Source organism: Bison bison, unplaced genomic scaffold (genome assembly GCF_000754665.1).
Source record: "Bison bison bison isolate TAMUID 2011002044 unplaced genomic scaffold, Bison_UMD1.0 scf7180017864353, whole genome shotgun sequence".
NCBI lineage: Eukaryota > Metazoa > Chordata > Mammalia > Artiodactyla > Bovidae > Bison > Bison bison.
This window is the reverse complement of record NW_011494925.1, coordinates 3,324,564-3,332,772: the sequence shown is the minus strand read 5'-3', so window position 1 is coordinate 3,332,772 and position 8,209 is coordinate 3,324,564. Positions and strand designations below refer to the sequence as shown.

The window sequence follows — 8,209 nt, the reverse complement described above, 5'->3', positions numbered from 1 at the left end:
AAATGAGTCATATTGCAATACAGTTGTCATCAAGATAATAATCATAAATATAAGCACCCATACCACAATAGAAATGCATTACTGAGTATGAGAAATGTGTACAGAGGAAGCCGCGGAGAGGGTCCAATGGGTGTCGCGGCGAGCTGCGCTTCTCCGCGGGCGGACGGCGCGCTTGGCCCGGCAGACGGCGCCGCTGAGCCGCGGCCTCGCCTCCTCCGCTCCCAGCTCGCCCGACGGGAGCGAGTGTCCCGGCAGCTCCGGGTCCCGCGACGGGGGGCGGGCAGAGCCTGGAGCCGGGGCTGCGGGGACCCGCCGCGGCGGGACGGCGAGGACGCGCAGGACGCCAGCTTTTACAGCTGAGCTATCTAAATGAACTGCTTAACTGTTATTTTTATTTTTCATCCGATTTCCATTACAAAAAAATTATTTGTTGCTCCTCTCCAGTGAAATGTGAAAGGAAAATGTGAAAAGGAAAAGGAAGCCACGGGAGAGGACGGAACGCCTCGGTGGTGACGCCCAAAGCACCTGCAGGGGAGGGGCGCCGAGGACTGGCTTGTTCCCCAGACTGGGTCCTGCGCGCAGCCCCTGCAACGCCGCCGTACCCCTCACCGGGCGTGTTTTCCTGTCGTCTGCCTTTTCCATTTCCGTTTGCCTCCCCTCTCCATTTGCCAGCAGGCCCGCGGAGGCCGGCTCTGGGCACTCATCCTGCCTTTAGGACCCTGGGTGGATCTCTCCTCCTGAGCCTCGTGTCATAGTCATGCTTGACCTGAACCAGTCACTCACAAAACCCTGGGCCTGAGAGAGGGCACCCCTGGCCTGGCCTTGGCAGGAAGGAGTCCCTGGAGAGGAGAAGGTGCAGGCGGGGGTCCGGGAGCGGAGCCAGATGCCCAGGTCATAGCTTCCTCCCTGTGGGGCCGGCCCTGGGCCGCTCTGGAGGCTCCTGGGAACTCCAGCTGGGTGTTCTGAGATGGGACCTGGAGTTCCTGGTGCCCCTGGGCTGCGTCCATTTAAACGTAAGGACTTCCGACTTCTTGAAGTACCAGCCACACCTCTGCGGTGACCATCCTCCACCCATCAACCGAGCTGCACTTCCTCAAAGCCTCACCCCACCATGGACACAGGCCTGTGGGGTCTCTCTGCTCTTGCCTGCCTCCAGTCAACAACTGGGGAGAAAGTTAGATGAGCTGTGTGCTTAGCAGACAGTGGCCTTGGAATGCCCCTGGGCTGCCTCAACCAATGACGCTTCTCTATCTCCTGCCAGGAAAACAGCAGGTATTTCACGAGGAGGCTGGGCTGTCCTTAGCTTCTTGGGTTGAGCGGCATGAAGAATAGAAAATGAAAGCATTCTTGCCTCCCACCCCACACAGCCGGGGGCCAAGAGTGGCTCCTCCGTGTACACACGACGGCCCATCAGACAAGCCCTTTTCTGCCCCTAAGCAACTTTAGTGCCAGGGTCCACCTGGATGCCCAGAATGCTACTTACCAAGGCTTTCCGGGTCCCACGTGATGTCTTACAGCTATTGCTCTACCTGTGTCAGCTTTGATGAACTTTATGGTATAGAAAAAATTAGCCTAGTTTAATCTCATCATGAGAGGATTAAAAAATAAAAATTCCAAACCAAAAAAGCCAGCTTTGCTGGATTCTGTTCATTCCCCTGCAAGCTCTGAACTGAGCCAAGGACTCCTGCAGAGATGAGCCAGTGCAAAAAAGCCGGTGAGGGCGGGGCTTTCAGGGGGCAGCCTGGGCATGGCCCTGGGCCAAGGAGCAGTTTCAAGGAGCCAGCCTCCCCAGGAAGCCCCAGGAACCACCAGTTTCTCCTCCTTTTCGTGGGCTCGGATGGGTGAGCCTCACCCCAGAGGAGAGCTTGCTGTAGGTATTCCATCGCTCAGTCACGTCTGGCTCTTTGCGACCCCATGGACTGCAGCATGCCAGGCTTCCCTGTCCTTCACTGTATCCTGCAGCTTGCTCAAACCCATGTCCATCGCGTCGGTGATGCCATCCAACCACCTCATCCTCTGTCGTCCCCTTCTCCTCCTGCCTTCAATCTTTCCCAGCATCAGGGTCTTTTCCAATCAGTCAGTTCTTCACATCAGGTGGCCAAAGTATTGGAGTTTCAGCTTCAGCATCAGTCCTTCCAGTGAATATTCAGGAGAGCTAAGCTGAGCCTCATTCCCAGACCCAGAGGCCATGCCTCATGCTGCACGCAGGCGACTGGGACACCAGCACTGGGCTCACCTCTTGGTAGGTATCAAGTCAAAAATAACACACCAGTTAAAGAACAGGAGGAGGAAGGGTTTATCACTTGCAACAAATAAGGAGAACACTTAAGGGATCTTTCTCAAAGTAGTGTCACCCGGAACAGAGATACTTGGGGATTTTTAAGCTAAGGGTACGTGCATCTTCATGAAGGGGCTGAAACAGCAGAATTCAGCAGAGAACTGGGACCAAGGTAGTTGATAGATGATTGAAGCCATGAGAGTCAGAAAAGGTCAATATTATCATCCCTCAGATTCCAGTTGGTCTGGAGGTGGAGCACTTCGGGCTAATCTTTACCACTGAAACAGACCTGGGAGTCTTTACAACTGATTCCTTATCTTTGCTGTTGTTATGTCTCTTGCCTGATGATGATCATTTGTTCCCACAAGATCATGAATTACTGAGAGCATGGTGGCCAAGCTTAGATCCCAAAATGACTCAGGCAAAAATGGCTTCTCTTCTGTCAAAAAGCTGCGTTGGATTCTTTTCCTTCGGGACCCCTACCCTACATGCCCACATTGCTTCCCCATGGTTTTCTTGGCTCTTTTTTCAGGGACTCCTACTATAGCTGGAGTCTCTCGTATCTCATCTGCCCTCCAGCTGTCTTCTTCGCTCTTCTGTTTTCTATCCTGTCATCCCTTTGCCACACTTGCCAGGTGACTGCCTCAGTCCCACTGTCCAGCTCATTCATTCTCTTTGATGGTGGCCGGTCTGCACTGACATCCTCTGCTGAGTTACTGCAGTGACTGGTTCCATTTTCAGGGTTGCTAACTGGTTTTATTTTATATGGGCTTCCCTGGTGGCTCAGATAATAAAAAAAAATCCACCTGCAATGCAGGAGATCTGGGTTCCATCCCTGAGTTGGAAAGATTCCCCGGAGGAGGGCATGGGAACCCACTCTTGCCTGGCAACCTCATGGACAGAGGAGCCTGGTGGGCTACAGTACCAGTCCATGGGGTCACAAAGAGTCAGGCATAACTGAGCGACTAACCCATTTTCATCATTAGGACAGGACTGGTAACTGCAAGGTCAAGGTGATCAGGGGTGCTAGGCTTTGTGTGACTGCCCCAGCACAGCACTGCTGCAGAGGTCCTTGGCCCTTGGTACAGGTGTGTCGTTAGGTACCCGAGAAACTGCAGAGCTGAAATCTGTTAGTACCGGGACTCAGGGCGCCCTCACCGGAGCAGTTCCCAGCCCTGGCCCAGGTCTCTCTCCCTCCCCGTCCTGCAGCCCATGGGGAGCCCATCTGTGCCTCCCCTACTACTGTCCTCTCCTTTCCCGAGGCCCCCATTCCCTCCGCGTGCTCTGAAGCCCAGTCTTTGGGTGGTCAGTGGGGGACAGCGCCCCCATCTTTATGTGCAAGCTGAGTGTGGTCCTTTTCAGCGCTGTGCGTGTGCAGAGAGGCCCTGCTGTCCAATCAGAGCGCTTCTGAATGGAGTGGGGGGCGGGTCAAAGTTGCTTGAAAGAGTCATTGAGAGGCAGACACTTGGGGGTTATGGGGCCAGCGGGGGGTTTCTGGGGACAGAAGCCCCTCGAGTCCTGGTGTGTAGAGTTACCTACGGTCTCCAAAGCGGAGCTGGGGCGGGGATGTCCTCAGGCTCCAATTCCCCTCCTCCAGTATTTCTCCATTTGCCCCGAGACACTCAGAGTAGACGTTTAACAGTGCATCTGGGCTCCGTCACCTGGACGGTGATACTCGGCCCTTCAGGCAGGAGCCCTGTGTTGGGGGCCCCGCCGTGTCTGAGAAGACCGAGGCTGGACTCACACCACCTCCTCTCTCTCCCATCACATTCCCCGGAGCCTGGCTCCCAGCACCAGTCAACTCAAGAAAGAATTAGGTTTTATGAAATACATCTGCTCAAACATAGATTCAAAAATCTTTTGGGTAACACAAACCTTTAACTTATATTCAGTTAAATGATGGTTAATCAGTAAATATTGAGATCATTTCTCAATAAGATAAAACACAGAGATTTCTAAACATAAGTTTAAATTATCTACTTTGGGTTTATTAAAGAGAGACTAAAGATATTTGAGTCTGTTAGTAAATATGTTCTTTTGTCACGTTGAAAACAAGTTGCACTAGGAGGGAGCTAGGAGGAGAGGGTTAATAATCTGGAGAAGGAAATGGCAACCCACTCCAGTGTTCTTGCCTGGAGAATCCCAGGGACGGGGGAGCCTGGGGGGCTGCCGTCTCTGGGGTTGCACAGAGTCGGACACAACTGAAGCGACTTAGCAGCAGCAGCAGCAGCAGGAGGAGAGGGTTAATAATCTGTAGCATTCTAGAGTAAGCTGCTTTGAGATAATGAAAGTTGAAAAGGTTGCTAGATGATGTCACCTGTCCAAGATGGTCATCCAGCCTTCTTTTTCGCCCCAGGTGGCATTAGTGGTGAAGAATCCACCCACCAATGCAGGAGATGCAAGAGATGTGGGTTCAATCCCTGGGTCAGGAAGGTCCCCTGGAGGAGGGTATGGCAGTCCACTCCAGTATTCTTGTCTGGAGAATTCCATGGACAGAGGAACCTGGCTGACTACAGTCCATGAGGTCGCAAAGAGTCCAGGCACGACTGAAGCCACTTACCACAGACCACCAGGAGGGAGCATATGCCCCTAGAAATGATGGCTTGATATGTTTGTAAATTTGCTCATCTACTACAGAAAGCTGTGTGTGACGAACAGTTCACAATTGCTTACCTCCCAACATTCACAAGATATTAATTACGAAGAGTTAAGAATTCTAGTCTTATATGTAAATGAAACTACTAGAAATAAAAATGATAAAGAAAAAAAACTGGATACAAAGTATGCAAGGAAAGCAAGATGTGATTTTTTTGGTTAAAAAAAAAAGCTTTAAGGTATAAGTATGCATTTTTGATAAGGGAAAAGGAGAATAATTTTGTCCTTGTTTAGAGATTATTTAATTGTTGCTTCAATTCTTTTTTAAGGAGAATAAAGAACAAAAAATAAGTATTAAAAATTTACAGAACAGATAGTGAGAAAGAGGAAATCTTATTAATACATTGTGTGGTCAAGCTGGTTAAAATTAATTAAAAGATTTTTTAAAAAACATCTTTAATATCAACAGTGTGCTATGCAAAACTAGAATTCAATATTCTGTGTTAAGAGGACAAAGTTTTCTTGGATTATCACAAAAGATTTACTTTACCTGTTGAATAATATGCCTAGAAAACAAAGATTCTATACTTACCAAAATAATTTCCTATACTTCATGCTGTCTTAATCAGGTCTTTGATTACTTCAGAAAACGGAGTCTTCTCAATATTAAAAGAACTTGGGTCTTTTAATAACTATAGCTTTCTGTACATGCCTTTGAAATCTTTTGTAACTTTGGTTAAGAGATAACTAAGTATCATTTCACAGTTACATGCCATCACATTGAATAAAGTATCTTAAACCTGTTAACTTATTTGAGAACTTCCCCAAGTCAGGTTTGTTTTTTTTTTTTTATAATGTGGACCACTTGATTGAATTTGTTACAGTATTACTGCTGAATTATGTTCTGGTTTTCTGGCCACTAGGCATGTGGGATCCCCAACCGGGGATTGAACCTTTACCCCCTGCACTGGAAGGACTTCCACCACCAAGGAAGTCCCCAAAGTCAGGTTTTAAAAGAAGTCTTCTTGACTTCGAACCAACTTTGGGAACTTTTTCCCAGAAGGTCCCCAGAAAATATCAAAGATTTGTCTCTCTCCTTATAAAAATAGTGATATAAAGTTAATTAGACTTATTTGATATGTTAAATTACATGAGAAGCATTGTGAAATAAAGGTGATTTTAACTTTCTTTAGGTTATGTTTGTATTGGTATATGTAACTAATATATGTGTTCCAAAAACTGCATACAAATTCCTAGGAGTTTCTCAATGTTCTTACTGTCCATATAATCCACCGTAACACCAATTTTTATCTTTAAAAGTCATATACCTTAGAAATAACCAAATTCCCTTGTCCACTGAGTCATTTTTTAAAAATGAACTCTTACCATATTTGTAACCATGGCTGTTGCAAGTCTTCTGTCATTCACAGCGAGTTACTGTTTTATCCTGATTCTTCTCTGAAAAATTTATTATAATCAGCTACAGGCAAGAACTGTGGTCCTGAGGATCTTCAGCTCCTGCTCGACGACTGTCCTTTTCGACTTGCGCACTGAACCGGCCTCTTCTGGGAGGCCATCTCAGGGAACTCAGGTCAAAGGAGCTCGGCACACATGTGTCCACTTTGGGGCCCTCCGCTTATGATGTGGGCTAACAGGTTCTGCTAAATGGAGCTGAGGCCTGATGGTGAGCATGAACCCAACAGCACACGGTCTCATTCTGACGTGGAATGGTGGGAGGGAAAGGCAGGCGGGTTGGGGAGAACGTCCTGACCCCCCACCCGCCAAAGCCTCGGAGGCTGATGCTACAATCCTCTCTGAAAACGGAATGACCCGGCGTGTTCCCTGAGGCCTTCCTCTAATGCTAGATATTGGGTTCCTCTGTGTTCTTGGGACAGAGTTCACTGGGAGGCCACAGGGTGGCAGAGGCAGGCAGGTGGACCCCCGCCCATGCCCCCGCCCCCGCCCCGTGGTGTCTCCTCCCCTGCAGCCAGTTTCACACAGACACGGGGCTGCGTGGAGTGAGGTGCGCGGGCAGTCATTCCTCCGGAGGCTCCGCTTTTACTGTTAATTCTGACACAATGTGGTCCACTGGAGAAGGGAATGGTAAACCACTTCAGTATTCTTGCCTTGAGAACCCCATGAACAGTATGAAAAGGCAAAATGATAGGAAACTGAAAGAGGAACTCCCCAGGTCAGTAGGTGCCCAATATGCTACTGGAGATCAGTGGAGAAATAACTCCAGAAAGAATGAAGGGATGGAGCCAAGGCAAAAACAATACCCAGCTGTGGATGTGACTGGTGATAGAAGCAAGGTCTGATGCTGTAAACAGCAATATTGCATAGGAACCTGGAATGTCAGGTCCATGAATCAAGGCAAATTGGAAGTGGTCAAACAGGAGATGGCAAGAGTGAATGTTGACATTCTAGGAATCAGCGAACTGAAATGGACTAGAATAGGTGAATTTAACTCAGATGACCATTATATCTACTACTGCGGGCAGGAATCCCTCACAAGAAATGGAATAGCCATCATGGTCAACAAAAGAGTCCGAAATGCAGTACTTGGATGCAATCTCAAAAACGACAGAATGATCTCTGTTCGTTTCCAAGGCAAACCATTCAATATCACGGTAATCCAAGTCTATGCCCCAACCAGTAATGCTGAAGAAGCTGAAGTTGAACAGTTCTATGAAGACCTACAAGACCTTTTAGAACTAACACCCAAAAAAGATGTCCTTTTCATTATAAGGGACTGGAATACAAAGGTAGGAAGTCAAGAAACACCTGGAGTAACAGGCAAATTTGGCCTTGGAATACGGATTGAAGCAGGGCAAAGACTAATAGAGTTTTGCCAAGAAAATACACTGGTCATAAAAAACACCCTCTTCCAACAACACAAAAGAAGACTCTACACATGGACATCACCAGATGGTCAGCACCGAAATCAGATTGATTATATTCTTTGCAGCCAAAGATGGAGAAGCCCTATACAGTCAACAAAGACAAGACCAGGAGCTCTGACTGTGGCTCAGATCATGAACTCCTTATTGCGAAATTCAGACTGAAATTGAAGAAAGTAGGGAAAACCACTAGACCATTCAGGTATGACCTAAATCAAATCCCTTATGATTATACAGTGGAAGTGAGAAATAGATTTAAGGGACTAGATCTGATAGATGGAGTGCCTGATGGAACTATGGACAGAGGTTCGTGACATTGTACAGGAGACAGGGATCAAGACCATCCCCATGGAAAAGAAATGCAAAAAAGCAAAATGGCTGTCTGGGGAGGCCTTACAAATAGCTGTGAAAAGAAGAGAAGTGAAAAGCAAAGGAG

General features: G+C 47.9%; 1 protein-coding gene across 1 annotated transcript in view; it reads right to left on the bottom strand.

The window, feature by feature from the left end:
* The window catches only part of CNDP1 (carnosine dipeptidase 1 (metallopeptidase M20 family)), a 29,501-nt gene extending 27,815 nt beyond the window's left edge, over positions 1-1,686 (bottom strand). The window contains exon 1 of the mRNA XM_010855092.1: positions 1,484-1,686. The gene's annotated coding sequence lies outside the window, so the exon portion shown is untranslated. The remainder of the gene's footprint in view (positions 1-1,483) is intronic.
* Between the last annotated feature and the right edge of the window lie 6,523 nt (positions 1,687-8,209).